The sequence below is a fragment of the Salminus brasiliensis genome, chromosome 11 (genome assembly GCF_030463535.1).
Source record: "Salminus brasiliensis chromosome 11, fSalBra1.hap2, whole genome shotgun sequence".
Taxonomy (NCBI): domain Eukaryota; kingdom Metazoa; phylum Chordata; class Actinopteri; order Characiformes; family Bryconidae; genus Salminus; species Salminus brasiliensis.
Genome location: NC_132888.1, coordinates 24976146 through 24989931, shown reverse-complemented (window position 1 = coordinate 24989931; position 13786 = coordinate 24976146). Strand labels below are relative to the sequence as shown.

Below are 13786 nucleotides of genomic sequence, written 5' to 3'. Positions count from 1 at the left end.
AGATGTAAATAACATGGAAATGTAAGCTTTAATTGTTTGCAGGACTGGAAAAGCTTACAACACCTGGTATTCCCATTCAGTCTCCCATTCAAGTACTAACCAGGCCCAACCCGAGGTAGCTTCTGAGATCAGACTAGAACAGGCGTTCTAAGGGTGGAATGGCCGTAAGCAAAAGAACCTTGCAAACTAGAGGATTCAAATTTCATAGCTAAGACCATATTTGTTCAAAACCAAGAAAAAGCATTCCATTTCAACACATCAACATTTACAACACAAAAGAGTTTCAAATACAAATTTGTGCAAAAGATGAAAAAAATGGAAATGTAAGCTTTAATTGTTTGCATGATTGAAAAAGCTTACAAAACCTGGTATTCCCAGATAGTCTCCCATTCAAGTACTAACCAGGCCCAACCCTAGGTAGCTTCTGAGATCAGACAAGATCAGGCGTTCTAAGGTTGGAATGGCCGTAAGCAGAAGAATCTTGCAAACTAGAGGATTCAAATTTCATAGCTAAGACCATATTTGTTCAAAACCAAGAAAAAGCATTCCATTTCAACACATCAAAATTTACAACACAAAAGAGTTTCAACAACAAATTTGTGCAAAAGATGTAAATAACATGGAAATGTAAGGTTTAATTGTTTGCAGGACTGGAAAAGCTTACAACACCTCGTATTCCCAGACAGACTCCCATTTAAGTACTAACCAGGCCCAACCCTAGGTAGCTTCTGAGATCAGACAAGATCAGGCGTTCTAAGGGTGGAATGGCCATAAGCAGAAGAGCCTTGCAAACTAGAGGATTCAAATTTCATAGCTAAGACCATATTTGTTCAAAACCAAGAAAAAGCATTCCATTTCAACACATCAAAATTTACAACACAAAAGAGTTTCAACTACAAATTTGTGCAAAAGATGTAAATAACATGGAAACGTAAGCTTTAATTGTTTGCAGGATTGGAAAAGCTTACAACACCTGGTATACCCAGACAGTCTCCCATTCAAGTACTAACCAGGCCCAACCCTAGGTAGTTTCTGAGATCAGACAAGATCAGACGTTCTAAGGGTGGTATGGCCGTAAGCAGAAGAACCTTGCAAACTAGGGGATTCAAATTTCATAGATAAGACCATATTTGTTCAAAACCAAGAAAAAGCATTCCATTTCAACACATCAAAATTTACAACACAAAAGAGTTTCAACTACAAATTTGTGCAAAAGATGTAAATAACATGGAAATGTAAGCTTTAATTGTTTGCAGGATTGGAAAAGCTTACAACACCTGGTATTCCCATACAGTCTCCCATTCAAGTACTAACCAGGCCCAACCCTAGGCAGCTTCTGAGATCAGACAAGATCAGGTGTTCTAAGGGTGGAATGGCCATAAGCAGAAGAACCTTGCAAACTAGAGGATTCAAATTTCATAGATAAGACCATATTTGTTCAAAACCAAGAAAAAGCATTCCATTTCAACACATCAAAATTTACAACACAAAAGAGTTTCAACTACAAATTTGTGCAAAAGATGTAAATAACATGGAAACGTAAGCTTTAATTGTTTGCAGGATTGGAAAAGCTTACAACACCTGGTATACCCAGACAGTCTCCCATTCAAGTACTAACCAGGCCCAACCCTAGGTAGTTTCTGAGATCAGACAAGATCAGACGTTCTAAGGGTGGTATGGCCGTAAGCAGAAGAACCTTGCAAACTAGGGGATTCAAATTTCATAGATAAGACCATATTTGTTCAAAACCAAGAAAAAGCATTCCATTTCAACACATCAAAATTTACAACACAAAAGAGTTTCAACTACAAATTTGTGCAAAAGATGTAAATAACATGGAAATGTAAGCTTTAATTGTTTGCAGGATTGGAAAAGCTTACAACACCTGGTATTCCCAGACAGCCTCCCATTCAAGCACTAACCAGGCCCAACCCGAGGTAGCTTCTGAGATCAGACTACATCAGGCGTTCTAAGCGTGGAATGACCGGAAGCAGAAGAACCTTGCATACTAGAGGATTCAAATTTCATAGATAAGACCATATTTGTTTAAAATAAAGAAAAAGCATTCCATTTCAACACATCAACATTTACAACACAAAAGAGTTTCAAATACAAATTTGTGCAAAAGATGAAAAAAAAATGGAAATGTAAGCTTTAATTGTTTGCAGGATTGAAAAAGCTTACAACACCTGGTATTCCCAGACAGTCTCCTATTTAAGTACTAACCAGGCCCATCCCTGGGTTGCTTCTGAGATCAGACGAGATCAGGCGTTCTAAGGGTGGAATGGCCATAAGCAGAAGAACCTTGCATACTAGAGGATTTAAATTTCATAGATAAGACCATATTTCTTTAAAATCAAGAAAAAGCATTCCATTTCAACACATCAACATTTACAACACAAAAGAGTTTCAACTACAAATTTGTGCAAAAGATGTAAATAACATGGAAATGTAAGCTTTAATTGTTTGCAGGACTGGAAAAGCTTACAACACCTGGTATTCCCAGATAGTCTCCCATTCAAGCGCTAACCAGGCCCAACCCTAGGTAGCTTCTGAGATCAGACGAGATCAGGCGTTCTAAGGGTGGAATGGCCGTAAGCAGAAGAACCTTGCAAACTAGAGGATTCAAATTTCATAGATAAGACCACATTTGTTCAAAACCAAGAAAAAGCATTCCATTTCAACACATCAAAATTTACAACACAAAAGAGTTTTTAACTACAAATTTGTGCAAAAGATGTAAATAACATGGAAATGTAAGCTTTAATTGTTTGCAGGACTGGAAAAGCTTACAACACCTGGTATTCCCAGACAGTCTCCCATTCAAGTACTAACCAGACCCAACCCTAGGTAGCTTCTGAGATCAGACGAGATCAGGCATTCTAAGGGTGGAATGGCCGTGAGCAGAAGAACCTTGCAAACTAGAGGATTCAAATTTCATAGCTAAGACCATATTTGTTCAAAACCAAGAAAAAGCATTCCATTTCAACACATCAACATTTACAACACAAAAGAGTTTCAACTACAAATTTGTGCAAAAGATGTAAATAACATGGAAATGTAAGCTTTAATTGTTTGCAGGATTGGAAAAGCTTACAACACCTGGTATTCCCATTCAGTCTCCCATTCAAGTTCTAACCAGGCCCATCCATAGATAGCTTCTGAGATCATACAAGATCAGGCGTTTTAAGGGTGGAATGGCCGTTAGCAGAAGAACCTTGCAAACTAGAGGATTCAAATTTCATAGATAATACCATATTTGTTCAAAACCAAGAAAAAGCATTCCATTTCAACACATCAACATTTACAACACAAAAGAGTTTCAACTACGAATTTGTGCAAAAGATGTAAATAACATGGAAATGTAAGCTTTAATTGTTTGCATGACTGGAAAAGCTTACAACACCTGGTATTCCCAGATATTCTCCCATTCAAGCGCTAACCAGGCCCAACCCTAGGTAGCTTCTGAGATCAGACAAGATCAGGCGTTCTAAGGGTGGAATGGCCGTAAGCAGAAGAACCTTGCAAACTAGAGGATTCAAATTTCATAGCTAAGACCATATTTGTTCAAAACCAAGAAAAAGCATTCCATTTCAACACATCAAAATTTACAACACAATAGAGTTTCAACTACAAATTTGTGCAAAAGATGTAAATAACATGGAAATGTAAGCTTTAACTGTTTGCAGGACTGGAAAAGCTTACAACACCTGGTATTCCCAGATAGTCTCCCATTCAAGCGCTAACCAGGCCCAACCCTAGGTAGCTTCTGAGATCAGACGAGATCAGGCGTTCTAAGGGTGGAATGGCCGTAAGCAGAAGAACCTTGCAAACTAGAGGATTCAAATTTCATAGATAAGACCATATTTGTTCAAAACCAAGAAAAAGCATTCCATTTCAACACATCAACATTTACAACACAAAAGAGTTTCAACTACAAATTTGTGCAAAAGATGAAAAAAATTGAAATGTAAGCTTTAATTGTTTGCATGATTGAAAAAGCTTACAAAACCTGGTATTCCCAGACAGTCTCCCATTCAAGTACTAACCAGGCCCAACCCTAGGTAGCTTCTGAGATCAGACGAGATCAGGCGTTCTAAGGGTGGAATGGCTGCAAGCTGAAGAACCTTGCAAACTAGAGGATTCAAATTTCATAGCTAAGACCATATTTGTTCAAAACCAAGAAAAAGCATTCCATTTCAACACATCAACATTTACAACACAAAAGAGTTTCAACTACAAATTTGTGCAAAAGATGTAAATAACATGGAAATGTAAGCTTTAATTGTTTGCAGGATTGGAAAAGCTTACAACACCTGGTATTCCCATTCAGTCTCCCATTCAAGTTCTAACCAGGCCCATCCATAGATAGCTTCTGAGATCATACAAGATCAGGCGTTTTAAGGGTGGAATGGCCGTTAGCAGAAGAACCTTGCAAACTAGAGGATTCAAATTTCATAGATAATACCATATTTGTTCAAAACCAAGAAAAAGCATTCCATTTCAACACATCAACATTTACAACACAAAAGAGTTTCAACTACGAATTTGTGCAAAAGATGTAAATAACATGGAAATGTAAGCTTTAATTGTTTGCATGACTGGAAAAGCTTACAACACCTGGTATTCCCAGATATTCTCCCATTCAAGCGCTAACCAGGCCCAACCCTAGGTAGCTTCTGAGATCAGACAAGATCAGGCGTTCTAAGGGTGGAATGGCCGTAAGCAGAAGAACCTTGCAAACTAGAGGATTCAAATTTCATAGCTAAGACCATATTTGTTCAAAACCAAGAAAAAGCATTCCATTTCAACACATCAAAATTTACAACACAATAGAGTTTCAACTACAAATTTGTGCAAAAGATGTAAATAACATGGAAATGTAAGCTTTAACTGTTTGCAGGACTGGAAAAGCTTACAACACCTGGTATTCCCAGATAGTCTCCCATTCAAGCGCTAACCAGGCCCAACCCTAGGTAGCTTCTGAGATCAGACGAGATCAGGCGTTCTAAGGGTGGAATGGCCGTAAGCAGAAGAACCTTGCAAACTAGAGGATTCAAATTTCATAGATAAGACCATATTTGTTCAAAACCAAGAAAAAGCATTCCATTTCAACACATCAACATTTACAACACAAAAGAGTTTCAACTACAAATTTGTGCAAAAGATGAAAAAAATTGAAATGTAAGCTTTAATTGTTTGCATGATTGAAAAAGCTTACAAAACCTGGTATTCCCAGACAGTCTCCCATTCAAGTACTAACCAGGCCCAACCCTAGGTAGCTTCTGAGATCAGACGAGATCAGGCGTTCTAAGGGTGGAATGGCTGCAAGCTGAAGAACCTTGCAAACTAGAGGATTCAAATTTCATAGCTAAGACCATATTTGTTCAAAACCAAGAAAAAGCATTCCATTTCAACACATCAAAATTTACAACACAAAAGAGTTTCAACTACAAATTTGTGCAAAAGATGTAAATAACATGGAAATGTAAGCTTTAATTGTTTGCAGGACTGGAAAAGCTTACAACACCTGGTATTCCCAGACAGTCTCCCATTCAAGTACTAACCAGGCCCAACCCTAGGTAGCTTTTGAGATCAGACGAGATCAGGCGTTCTAAGGGTGGAATGGCCGTAAGCAGAAGAACCTTGCAAACTAGAGGATTCAAATTTCATAGCTAAGACCATATTTGTTCAAAACCAAGAAAAAGCATTCCATTTTAACACATCAAAATTTACAACACAAAAGAGTTTCAAATACAAATTTGTGCAAAAGATGAAAAAAAATGGAAATGTAAGCTTTAATTGTTTGCAGGATTGAAAAAGCTTACAACACCTGGTATTCCCAGACAGTCTCCCATTCAAGTACTAACCAGGCCCAAGCCTAGATAGCTTCTGAGATCAGACGAGATCAGGCGTTCTAAGGGTGGAATGGCCTTAAGCAGAAGAACCTTGCAAACTAGAGGATTCAAATTTCATAGATAAGACCAGTTTTTTTTTTTTTCCAGTCCTGATAAGACCAGGACTGGAAAAGCTTACAACACCTGGTATTCCCATTCAGTCTCCCATTCAGTCTCCCATTCAAGTACTAACCAGGCCCAACCCTAGGTAGCTTCTGAGATCAGGCGTTCTAAGGGTGGAATGGCCGTAAGCAGAAGAACCTTGCAAACTAGAGGATTCAAATTTCATAGATAAGACCATATTTGTTCAAAACCAAGAAAAAGCATTCCATTTCAACACATCAACATTTACAACACAAAAGAGTTTCAAATACAAATTTGTGCAAAAGATGAAAAAAATGGAAATGTAAGCTTTAATTGCTTGCATGATTGAAAAACTTACAAAACCTGGTATTCCCAGACAGTCTCCCATTCAAGTACTAACCAGGCCCAACCCTAGGTAACTTCTGATATCAGACAAGATCAGGCGTTCTAAGGGTGGAATGGCCTTAAGCAGAAGAACCGTGCAAACTAGAGAATTCAAATTTCATGGCTAAGACCATATTTGTTCAAAACCAAGAAAAAGCATTCCATTTCAACACATCAAAATTTACAACACAAAAGAGTTTCAACTACAAATTTGTGCAAAAGATGTAAATAACATGGAAATGTAAGCTTTAATTGTTTGCAGGATTGGAAAAGCTTACAACACCTGGTATTCCCAGACAGTCTCCCATTCAAGTACTAACCAGGCCCAACCCTGGGTAGCTTCTGAGATCAGACGAGACCAGGCATTCTATGGGTGGAATGGCCATAAGACGAAAAACCTTGCAAACTAGAGGATTCAAATTTCATAGCTAAGACAATATTTGTTCAAAACCAAGAAAAAGCATTCCATTTCAACACATCAAAATTTACAACACAAAAGAGTTTCAAGTACAAATTTGTGCAAAAGATGTAAATAACATGGAAATGTAAGCTTTAATTGTTTGCAGGATTGGAAAAGCTTACAACACCTGGGATTCCCATTCAGTCTCCCATTCAAGTACTAACCAAGCCCAACCCTAGGCAGCTTCTGAGATCAGACAAGATCAGGCGTTCTAAGGGTGGAATGGACGTAAGCAGAAGAACCTTGCAAACTAGAGGATTCAAATTTCATAGATAAGACCATATTTGTTCAAAACCAAGAAAAAGCATTCCATTTCAACACATCAAAATTTACAACACAAAAGAGTTTCAACTACAAATTTGTGCAAAAGATGTAAATAACATGGAAATGTAAGCTTTAATTGTTTGCAGGACTGGAAAAGCTTACAACACCTGGTATTCCCAGACAGTCTCCCATTCAAGTACTAACCAGGCCCAACCCTAGGTAGCTTTTGAGATCAGACGAGATCAGGCGTTCTAAGGGTGGAATGGCCGTAAGCAGAAGAACCTTGCAAACTAGAGGATTCAAATTTCATAGATAAGACCAGTTTTTTTTTTTCCAGTCCTGATAAGACCAGGACTGGAAAAGCTTACATCACCTGGTATTCCCATTCAGTCTCCCATTCAGTCTCCCATTCAAGTACTAACCAGGCCCAACCCTAGGTAGCTTCTGAGATCAGGCGTTCTAAGGGTGGAATGGCCGTAAGCAGAAGAACCTTGCAAACTAGAGGATTCAAATTTCATAGATAAGACCATATTTGTTCAAAACCAAGAAAAAGCATTCCATTTCAACACATCAACATTTACAACACAAAAGAGTTTCAAATACAAATTTGTGCAAAAGATGAAAAAAATGGAAATGTAAGCTTTAATTGCTTGCATGATTGAAAAACTTACAAAACCTGGTATTCCCAGACAGTCTCCCATTCAAGTACTAACCAGGCCCAACCCTAGGTAACTTCTGAGATCAGACAAGATCAGGCGTTCTAAGGGTGGAATGGCCTTAAGCAGAAGAACCGTGCAAACTAGAGAATTCAAATTTCATAGCTAAGACCATATTTGTTCAAAACCAAGAAAAAGCATTCCATTTCAACACATGTAAATTTACAACACAAAAGTGTTTCAACTACAAATTTGTGCAAAAGATGAAAAAAAAATGGAAATGTAAGGTTTAATTGTTTGCAGGATTGAAAAAGCTTACAAAACCTGGTTTTCCCAGACAGTCTCCCATTCAAGTACTAACCAGGCCCAACCCTAGGTAGCTTCTGAGATCAAACGAGATCAGGCGTTCTAAGGGTGGAATGGCCATAAGCAGAAGAACCTTGCAAACTAGAGGATTCAAATTTCATAGCTAAGACCATATTTGTTCAAAACCAAGAAAAAGCATTCCATTTCAACACATCAAAATTTACAACACAAAAGAGTTTCAACTACAAATTTGTGCAAAAGATGTAAATAACATGGAAATGTAAGCTTTAATTGTTTGCAGGATTGGAAAAGCTTACAACACCTGGTATTCCCAGACAGTCTCCCATTCAAGTACTAACCAGGCCCAACCCTGGGTAGCTTCTGAGTTCAGACGAGACCAGGCATTCTAAGGGTGGAATGGCCATAAGCCGAAAAACCTTGCAAACTAGAGGATTCAAATTTCATAGCTAAGACAATATTTGTTCAAAACCAAGAAAAAGCATTCCATTTCAACACATCAAAATTTACAACACAAAAGAGTTTCAAGTACAAATTTGTGCAAAAGATGTAAATAACATGGAAATGTAAGCTTTAATTGTTTGCAGGATTGGAAAAGCTTACAACACCTGGTATTCCCATTCAGTCTCCCATTCAAGTACTAACCAAGCCCAACCCTAGGCAGCTTCTGAGATCAGACAAGATCAGGCGTTCTAAGGGTGGCATGGACGTAAGCAGAAGAACCTTGCAAACTAGAGGATTCAAATTTCATAGATAAGACCATATTTGTTCAAAACCAAGAAAAAGCATTCCATTTCAACACATCAAAATTTACAACACAAAAGAGTTTCAACTACGAATTTGTGCAAAAGATGTAAATAACATGGAAATGTAAGCTTTAATTGTTTGCAGGACTGGAAAAGCTTACAACACCTGGTATTCCCATTCAGTCTCCCATTCAAGTACTAACCAGGCCCAACCCGAGGTAGCTTCTGAGATCAGACTAGAACAGGCGTTCTAAGGGTGGAATGGCCGTAAGCAAAAGAACCTTGCAAACTAGAGGATTCAAATTTCATAGCTAAGACCATATTTGTTCAAAACCAAGAAAAAGCATTCCATTTCAACACATCAACATTTACAACACAAAAGAGTTTCAAATACAAATTTGTGCAAAAGATGAAAAAAATGGAAATGTAAGCTTTAATTGTTTGCATGATTGAAAAAGCTTACAAAACCTGGTTTTCCCAGACAGTCTCCCATTCAAGTACTAACCAGGCCCAACCCTAGGTAGCTTCTGAGATCAGACAAGATCAGGCGTTCTAAGGGTGGAATGGCCATAAGCAGAAGAGCCTTGCAAACTAGAGGATTCAAATTTCATAGCTAAGACCATATTTGTTCAAAACCAAGAAAAAGCATTCCATTTCAACACATCAAAATTTACAACACAAAAGAGTTTCAACTACAAATTTGTGCAAAAGATGTAAATAACATGGAAATGTAAGCTTTAATTGTTTGCAGGATTGGAAAAGCTTACAACACCTGGTATTCCCAGACAGTCTCCCATTCAAGTACTAACCAGGCCCAACCCTGGGTAGCTTCAGAGATCAGACGAGACCAGGCGTTCTAATGGTGGAATGGCCATAAGCCGAAGAACCTTGCAAACTAGAGGATTCAAATTTCATAGCTAAGACAATATTTGTTCAAAACCAAGAAAAAGCATTCCATTTCAACACATCAAAATTTACAACACAAAAGAGTTTCAACTACAAATTTGTGCAAAAGATGTAAATAACATGGAAATGTAAGCTTTAATTGTTTGCAGGACTGGAAAACCTTACAACACCTGGTATTCCCATTCAGTCTCCCATTCAAGTACTAACCAGGCCCAACCCTAGGCAGCTTCTGAGATCAGACAAGATCAGGCATTCTAAGGGTGGAATGGCCATAAGCAGAAGAGCCTTGCAAACTAGAGGATTCAAATTTCATAGATAAGACCATATTTGTTCAAAACCAAGAAAAAGCATTGCATTTCAACACATCAAAATTTACAGCACAAAAGAGTTTCAACTACAAATTTGTGCAAAAGATGTACATAACATGGAAATGTAAGCTTTAATTGTTTGCAGGATTGAAAAAGCTTACAACACCTGGTATTCCCAGACAGTCTCCCATTCAAGTACTAACCAGGCCCAAGTCTAGGTAGCTTCTGAGATCAGACGATATCAGGCGTTCTAAGGGTGGAATGGCCATAAGCAGAATAACCTTGCAAACTAGAGGATTCAAATTTCATAGATAAGACCATATTTGTTCAAAACCAAAAAAAAACATTCCATTTCAACACATCAAAATTTACAACACAAAAGAGTTTCAACTACAAATTTGTGTGAAAGATGTAAATAACATGGAAATGTAAGCTTTAATTGTTTGCAGGACTGGAAAAGCTTACAACACCTGGTTTTCCCAGACAGTCTCCCTTTCAAGTACTAACCAGGCCCAACCCTAGGTAGCTTCTGAGATCAGACGAGATCAGGCGTTCTAAGGGTGGAATGGCCATAAGCAGAAGAACCTTGCAAACTAGAGGATTCAAATTTCATAGCTAAGACCATATTTGTTCAAAACCAAGAAAAAGCATTCAATTTCAAAACATCAAAATTTACAACACAAAAGAGTTTCAACTACAAATTTGTGCAAAAGATGTAAATAACATGGAAATGTAAGCTTTAATTGTTTACAGGACTGGAAAAGCTTACAACACCTGGTATTCCCAGACAGTCTCCCATTCAAGCGCTAACCAGGCCCAACCCTAGGTAGCTTCTGAGATCCGACAAGATCAGGCGTTCTAAGGGTGGAATGGCCGCAAGCAGAAGAACCGTGCAAACTAGAGAATTCAAATTTCATAGCTAAGACCATATTTGTTCAAAACCAAGAAAAAGCATTCCATTTCAACACATCAAAATTTACAACACAAAAGAGTTTCAACTACAAATTTGTGCAAAAGATGTAAATAACATGGAAATGTAAGCTTTAATTGTTTGCGGGACTGGAAAAGCTTACAACACCTGGTATTCCCAGACAGTCTCCCATTCAAGTACTAACCAGGCCCAACCCTAGGTAGCTTCTGAGATCAGACGAGATCAGGCGTTCTAAGGGTGGAATGGCCGTAAGCAGAAGAGCCTTGCAAACTAGAGGATTCAAATTTCATAGCTAAGACCATATTTGTTCAAAACCAAGAAAAAGCATTCCATTTCAACACATCAAAATTTACAACACAAAAGAGTTTCAACTACAAATTTGTGCAAAAGATGTAAATAACATGGAAATGTAAGCTTTAATTGTTTGCAGGACTGGAAAAGCTTATAACACCTGGTATTCCCAGACAGTCTCCCATTCAAGTACTAACCAGGCCCAACTCTCGGTTGTTTCTGAAATCAGATGAGATCAGGCGTTCTAAGGGTGGAATGGCCATAAGCAGAAGAACCTTGCAAACTAGAGGATTTAAATTTCATAGCTAAGACCATTTTTGTTCAAAACCAAGAAAAAGCATTCCATTTCAAGACATCAAAATTTGGAACACAAAAGAGTTTCAACTACAAATTTGTGCAAAAGATGTAAATAACATGGAAACGTAAGCTTTAATTGTTTGCAGGATTGGAAAAGCTTACAACACCTGGTATACCCAGACAGTCTCCCATTCAAGTACTAACCAGGTCCAACCCTAGGTAGCTTTTGAGATCAGACGAGATCAGGCGTTCTAAGGGTGGAATGGCCGTAAGCAAAAAATCCCTTGCAAACTAGAGGATTCAAATTTCATAGATAAGAACCATATTTGTTCAAAACCAAGAAAAAGCATTCCATTTCAACACATCAAAATTTACAACATAAAAGAGTTTCAACTACAAATTTGTGCAAAAGATGTAAATAACATTGAAATGTAAGCTTTAATTGTTTGCAGGACTGGAAAAGCTTACAACACCTGGTATTCCCAGACAGTCTCCCATTCAAGTACTAACCAGGCCCAACCCTAGGTAGCTTCTGAGATCAGACAAGACCAGGCGTTCTAAGGGTGGAATGGCCGTAAGCAGAAGAACCTTTCAAACTAGAGGTTTCAAATTTCATAGCTAAGACCATATTTGTTCAAAACCAAGAAAAAGCATTCCATTTCAACACATCAAAATTTACAACACAAAAGAGTTTCAACTACAAATTTGTGCAAAAGATGTAAATAACATGGAAATGTAAGCTTTATTTGTTTGCAGGACTGGAAAAGCTTACAACACCTGGTATTCCCAGAAAGTCTCCCATTCAAGTACTAACCAGGCCCAACCCTGGGTAGCTTCTGAGATAAGACAAGACCAGGCGTTTTAAGGGTGGAATGGCCATAAGCAGAAGAACCTTGCAAACTAGAGGATTCAAATTTCATTGCTAAGACCATATTTGTTCAAAACCAAGAAAAAGCATTCCATTTCAACACATCAAAATTTACAACACAAAAGAGTTTCAACTACAAATTTGTGGAAAAGATGTAAATAACATGGAAATGTAAGCTTTCATTGTTTGCAGGATTGGAAAAGCTTACAACACCTGGTATTCCCAGACAGTCTCCCATTCAAGTACTAAACAGGCCCAACCCTGGGTAGCTTCTGAGATCAGACGAGACCAGGCGTTCTAAGGGTGGAATGGCCATAAGCAGAAGAACCTTGCAAACTAGAGGATTCAAATTTCATAGCTAAGACCATATTTGTTCAAAACCAAGAAAAAGCATTCCATTTCAACACATCAAAATTTACAACACAAAAGAGTTTCAACTACAAATTTGTGCAAAAGATGTAAATAACATGGAAATGTAAGCTTTAATTGTTTGCAGGACTGGAAAAGCTTACAACACCTGGAATTCCCAGACAGTCTCCCATTCAAGTACTAACCAGGCCCAACCCTGGGTAGCTTCTGAGATCAGACGAGATCAGGCGTTCTAAGGGTGGAATGGCCATAAGCAGAAGAACCTTGCAAACTAGAGGATTCAAATTTCATAGCTAAGACCATATTTGTTCAAAACCAAGAAAAAGCATTCCATTTCAACACATCAAAATTTACAACACAAAAGAGTTTCAACTACAAATTTGTGCAAAAGATGTAAATAACATGGAAATGTAAGCTTTAATTGTTTGCAGGACTGCAAAACCTAACAACACCTGGTATTCCCAGACAGTCTCCCATTCAAGTACTAACCAGGCCCAACCCTAGGTAGCTTCTGAGATCAGACGAGATCAGGCGTTCTAAGGGTGGAATGGTCGTAAGCAGAAGAACCGTGCAAACTAGAGAATTCAAATTTCATAGCTAAGACCATATTTGTTCAAAACCAAGAAAAAGCATTCCATTTCAACACATCAAAATTTACAACACAAAAGAGTTTCAACTACAAATTTGTGCAAAAGATGTAAATAACATGGAAATGTAAGCTTTAATTGTTTGCAGGACTGGAAAAGCTTACAACAACTGGTATTCCCAGACAGTCTCCCATTCAAGTACTAACCAGGCCCAACCCTAGGTAGCTTCTGAGATCAGACAAGATCAGGCGTTCTAAGGGTGGAATGGCCGCAAGCAAAAGAACCGTGCAAACTAGAGAATTCAAATTTCATAGCTAAGACCATATTTGTTCAAAACCAAGAAAAAGCATTCCAATTCAACACATCAAAATTTACAACACAAAAGAGTTTCAACTACAAATTTGTGCAAAAGAT

General features: G+C 38.0%; 39 pseudogenes; all 39 read right to left on the bottom strand.

Annotated features, from left to right (window-relative positions):
* Window positions 1–51: 51 nt before the first annotated feature.
* LOC140567950 (5S ribosomal RNA) lies at window positions 52–170 on the bottom strand (annotated as a pseudogene).
* A 183-nt stretch (window positions 171–353) lies between these two features.
* On the bottom strand, window positions 354–472 carry LOC140567441 (5S ribosomal RNA; annotated as a pseudogene).
* A 185-nt stretch (window positions 473–657) lies between these two features.
* LOC140567671 (5S ribosomal RNA) lies at window positions 658–776 on the bottom strand (annotated as a pseudogene).
* A 185-nt stretch (window positions 777–961) lies between these two features.
* LOC140567576 (5S ribosomal RNA) lies at window positions 962–1080 on the bottom strand (annotated as a pseudogene).
* A 185-nt stretch (window positions 1081–1265) lies between these two features.
* On the bottom strand, window positions 1266–1384 carry LOC140566407 (5S ribosomal RNA; annotated as a pseudogene).
* Window positions 1385–1569: 185 nt separating this feature from the next.
* On the bottom strand, window positions 1570–1688 carry LOC140567575 (5S ribosomal RNA; annotated as a pseudogene).
* A 489-nt stretch (window positions 1689–2177) lies between these two features.
* LOC140570967 (5S ribosomal RNA) lies at window positions 2178–2296 on the bottom strand (annotated as a pseudogene).
* Window positions 2297–2481: 185 nt separating this feature from the next.
* Window positions 2482–2600, bottom strand: LOC140566750 (5S ribosomal RNA; annotated as a pseudogene).
* Window positions 2601–2786: 186 nt separating this feature from the next.
* On the bottom strand, window positions 2787–2905 carry LOC140566167 (5S ribosomal RNA; annotated as a pseudogene).
* Window positions 2906–3698: 793 nt separating this feature from the next.
* Window positions 3699–3817, bottom strand: LOC140566749 (5S ribosomal RNA; annotated as a pseudogene).
* Window positions 3818–4000: 183 nt separating this feature from the next.
* LOC140572544 (5S ribosomal RNA) lies at window positions 4001–4119 on the bottom strand (annotated as a pseudogene).
* Window positions 4120–4912: 793 nt separating this feature from the next.
* Window positions 4913–5031, bottom strand: LOC140566748 (5S ribosomal RNA; annotated as a pseudogene).
* Window positions 5032–5214: 183 nt separating this feature from the next.
* On the bottom strand, window positions 5215–5333 carry LOC140572543 (5S ribosomal RNA; annotated as a pseudogene).
* A 185-nt stretch (window positions 5334–5518) lies between these two features.
* Window positions 5519–5637, bottom strand: LOC140570197 (5S ribosomal RNA; annotated as a pseudogene).
* Window positions 5638–5821: 184 nt separating this feature from the next.
* On the bottom strand, window positions 5822–5940 carry LOC140566653 (5S ribosomal RNA; annotated as a pseudogene).
* A 392-nt stretch (window positions 5941–6332) lies between these two features.
* LOC140568394 (5S ribosomal RNA) lies at window positions 6333–6451 on the bottom strand (annotated as a pseudogene).
* A 185-nt stretch (window positions 6452–6636) lies between these two features.
* Window positions 6637–6755, bottom strand: LOC140566957 (5S ribosomal RNA; annotated as a pseudogene).
* Window positions 6756–6940: 185 nt separating this feature from the next.
* Window positions 6941–7059, bottom strand: LOC140567823 (5S ribosomal RNA; annotated as a pseudogene).
* A 185-nt stretch (window positions 7060–7244) lies between these two features.
* On the bottom strand, window positions 7245–7363 carry LOC140570196 (5S ribosomal RNA; annotated as a pseudogene).
* A 390-nt stretch (window positions 7364–7753) lies between these two features.
* On the bottom strand, window positions 7754–7872 carry LOC140567846 (5S ribosomal RNA; annotated as a pseudogene).
* A 185-nt stretch (window positions 7873–8057) lies between these two features.
* On the bottom strand, window positions 8058–8176 carry LOC140573010 (5S ribosomal RNA; annotated as a pseudogene).
* A 185-nt stretch (window positions 8177–8361) lies between these two features.
* Window positions 8362–8480, bottom strand: LOC140570438 (5S ribosomal RNA; annotated as a pseudogene).
* Window positions 8481–8665: 185 nt separating this feature from the next.
* Window positions 8666–8784, bottom strand: LOC140567680 (5S ribosomal RNA; annotated as a pseudogene).
* Window positions 8785–8969: 185 nt separating this feature from the next.
* On the bottom strand, window positions 8970–9088 carry LOC140567949 (5S ribosomal RNA; annotated as a pseudogene).
* Window positions 9089–9271: 183 nt separating this feature from the next.
* LOC140566855 (5S ribosomal RNA) lies at window positions 9272–9390 on the bottom strand (annotated as a pseudogene).
* A 185-nt stretch (window positions 9391–9575) lies between these two features.
* On the bottom strand, window positions 9576–9694 carry LOC140566513 (5S ribosomal RNA; annotated as a pseudogene).
* Window positions 9695–9879: 185 nt separating this feature from the next.
* LOC140568312 (5S ribosomal RNA) lies at window positions 9880–9998 on the bottom strand (annotated as a pseudogene).
* A 185-nt stretch (window positions 9999–10183) lies between these two features.
* LOC140568119 (5S ribosomal RNA) lies at window positions 10184–10302 on the bottom strand (annotated as a pseudogene).
* Window positions 10303–10487: 185 nt separating this feature from the next.
* On the bottom strand, window positions 10488–10606 carry LOC140571467 (5S ribosomal RNA; annotated as a pseudogene).
* A 185-nt stretch (window positions 10607–10791) lies between these two features.
* LOC140568290 (5S ribosomal RNA) lies at window positions 10792–10910 on the bottom strand (annotated as a pseudogene).
* Window positions 10911–11095: 185 nt separating this feature from the next.
* LOC140571544 (5S ribosomal RNA) lies at window positions 11096–11214 on the bottom strand (annotated as a pseudogene).
* A 185-nt stretch (window positions 11215–11399) lies between these two features.
* On the bottom strand, window positions 11400–11518 carry LOC140567668 (5S ribosomal RNA; annotated as a pseudogene).
* Window positions 11519–11703: 185 nt separating this feature from the next.
* LOC140566498 (5S ribosomal RNA) lies at window positions 11704–11822 on the bottom strand (annotated as a pseudogene).
* A 187-nt stretch (window positions 11823–12009) lies between these two features.
* On the bottom strand, window positions 12010–12128 carry LOC140572492 (5S ribosomal RNA; annotated as a pseudogene).
* A 185-nt stretch (window positions 12129–12313) lies between these two features.
* LOC140566968 (5S ribosomal RNA) lies at window positions 12314–12432 on the bottom strand (annotated as a pseudogene).
* Window positions 12433–12617: 185 nt separating this feature from the next.
* LOC140571596 (5S ribosomal RNA) lies at window positions 12618–12736 on the bottom strand (annotated as a pseudogene).
* Window positions 12737–12921: 185 nt separating this feature from the next.
* On the bottom strand, window positions 12922–13040 carry LOC140571887 (5S ribosomal RNA; annotated as a pseudogene).
* A 185-nt stretch (window positions 13041–13225) lies between these two features.
* Window positions 13226–13344, bottom strand: LOC140571633 (5S ribosomal RNA; annotated as a pseudogene).
* A 185-nt stretch (window positions 13345–13529) lies between these two features.
* LOC140567154 (5S ribosomal RNA) lies at window positions 13530–13648 on the bottom strand (annotated as a pseudogene).
* Between the last annotated feature and the right edge of the window lie 138 nt (window positions 13649–13786).